Source organism: Podarcis liolepis (assembly GCF_965112155.1).
Source record: "Podarcis liolepis genome assembly, chromosome: 4".
Lineage (NCBI taxonomy): Eukaryota > Metazoa > Chordata > Lepidosauria > Squamata > Lacertidae > Podarcis > Podarcis liolepis.
In genome coordinates, this window is record NC_139558.1 from 41014227 (window position 1) to 41016902 (window position 2676).

Consider the following 2676-nt stretch of genomic DNA (forward strand, 5'->3'; position numbering starts at 1 on the left):
ATATCTGCAGCTTTTGTTGTTGGTATCAATCAAAACAAAACACTTCAGAAAGCAGGTATTCACCATGTTTGCATGGGGGTTAGCAGAACTTAAGCTTTCAAAGATAATTTTATATGGAATACTCATTTTATTGTTGTAATGCATACTGTTCAGAACCGAAGAGTTGACATTTGGTAATGCATTACCCTTTTCTTTTCGTGTTAGGTGAGCTTTGTCGGCAGATAATTCCTGTGCCATTTTCTTTCAATGTTCACTGGGTTCTTCACCTGTGTGCCAGAACAAATTTATCATACCCTCTAAGTCCCAGTTTTTCTAAGCACCATCTAGAAGCCTCCCAAGTAAGAACCAAAGCCTGCTTGTGTCAAAATCAATAGCAAAACATCAACTGATTTCTATTTAGAACGATTTGAAGTCATATTGAATATACTGCAAGTGGGGCCAGGCATGTAGAAAAATGGGGATTTTGTCTTACCTTTACCTATTATTTCCTTCTTTGTGGACACAGGTGGTCTGCTTATTGGATTGCTCCTCTTCCTGACCACAGACAGGCCTTATAGAATCATAGAACTGAAGAGTTGGAAAGGACGAGGGTCACGTAGTCCAGCCCCCTGCAGGAATATTTTGCCCAGTGTGGGTGTCAAACCAGAGACCCAGAGATTAGGCATCTCTCTGGGAGAGAGGGGCTTCCCATGGACCCAAACGAGGCTTGAGCAGTGCACTCCAACCTACCAGAGAATTCAGCAGTCCCACTGAATGGCACTGGGTCAAAGAAGGCTAATCTAGCCTGGTTAAGAGTTCTGGAGACCTCAAGAGCTTGCCTCCACTTTTCGTGGCGTTTTGGTTGGCCTAACAGAGCTGCGAACCTAATACGGATTTCAGGTGCTGTTTTTCAAATGGGCCAGCGCCTACTTTGTTGAGAAACAGCGAGCCTTGAAATATTCAAGATACCCCTTTTCACATTTTTGTGACTCGTTCATAACAGCACTGCACTTCCCGTAGGGAGAACTTTCCCATTGACAACTTTGCAATCCCACTGACTGAAGAGGATCCAGTCAGTTGATGCTGTGCGCAATTGCTGCTTACCAAATTAATTCCCTTTTATCACGATCCTAGGTAAAGATTGCTCAGTGACATCCTGCACCACACTGGGCAACATCAATTGCAACACCCTTTCACATGGTTTAACTCACCACCCTGACAGTTTGATGCATGTAGCCTAGTCTGGAAGACACAGTGCACCAGCCTGAAAAAAACACGGTACAAGCAAGAGCTGTTTTCTCAAAATGTCAGAGATAAAAATTACATGAGAAAATAGGTGGCTGGAATTTTCAGGGAACTGGCACCCTGATCCTCAAATGGTGGCCACAATCCAGTTAAGAGTTAGTCATGTACAAGCTCCACTGAAAGCAGAGGTGCGCAGTGCAATCTTATGCATGTTTACTTGGAAGTAAGACCCACTGTGTTTAAGGAGGCTTACTCCCTAGTAGGCTTGTTTAAGACCAGAACTGTGTATGTGTCGCTAGTAATATGCTTCACTGGCTTCAAAAGAATTTAACCATTGTTAACTTTAGTTGGATCAGAACCAATGTATGAAAATAAGCCTGCTCATTTTGGTACATATACTGCTATGTGTACATTTTCCTTCCAAGTTTCAAAGCAAATTTATCTTTCATTATTGGATTCAAAGAGGGGGCAGTTGACCAATTTCTCTTTGTTTAGAGAGGGAGTGACTAAGACCTTTTCAGGGATGAAGAAGAACCTTTTTCAGCCTGACAGCCAAATGTCCTTGTGGACAACCTTTTCCGGGCCATATGTTGATTGTTGGCATGGCCAGAGGCCAACAGTGGGTGGAGCAACAGGTGAGAATCTTACCTTTGTACAGTAGGTGACATTTGAGCTATGCAAAAATCAAATGTTTACACACACACACACCAAATACCTCCATAACAGACAAGCACTACGCCTTCTCACAGTTCAAGGAGACATTCCAGCCAGGGGTAAATTTTTGTGGAGGATGCATTGTGGGGGAACTGGGGGGTGTCTCTGAGGAAGAGTTGTGGCCTGGGGAGAGTCCTGGGGGTCAGACTGAGACATCTGGATTGGGCCACATTTGGTCTCTGGGTCTAAGGTTCCCCACCCTTGGCTCATATAATAACCATACAGTATTATTAAATACCAGTTGCTTAGCGAATTGTTTTAAATACTACAGTCTGGGGTTTTTTACTTGTTCAGTACATAGGTTGACAAGGATAGAAACTGTGAGGTCATAGATGATAGATAGATAGATGATAGATAGATGATAGATAGATAGATAGATAGATAGATAGATAGATAGATAGACAGACAGACAGACAGACATGCACACTCTTTCTCTCTCACACACATACACATACACACTTGCCCAGTTTTTCAGATCCAGAGTTGAGTCCCTAAGGTTGGACGGCGCCTTGTATGCCTCTTTCTGGCAACTCCTGCAGCCAAGCTGCTTTCCTTTGGACCACACCAGCAAGGCCAAGAGGAGGGTCTTGTTGTCTCTGCAGCCCAGGCCTTCCACACATACTGCCCAGGCTTACGTCCCGGGGAGGTCACTTTGGTGCTGCTAATACAGCAGTTTGACTTCACCCCTGGAGGCACACTCCATTGTCTCTTGAGACAGACAGCTGTCAACAACAAATA

General features: G+C 44.0%; 1 long non-coding RNA gene across 1 annotated transcript in view; it reads right to left on the bottom strand.

Annotated features, from left to right (window-relative positions):
• Nucleotides 1-2282, bottom strand: part of LOC310706384 — a 74068-nt gene extending 71786 nt beyond the window's left edge. Inside the window, exon 1 of the long non-coding RNA XR_014525813.1 lies at nucleotides 186-2282. This is a non-coding gene — a long non-coding RNA (uncharacterized lncRNA). The remainder of the gene's footprint in view (nucleotides 1-185) is intronic.
• Between the last annotated feature and the right edge of the window lie 394 nt (nucleotides 2283-2676).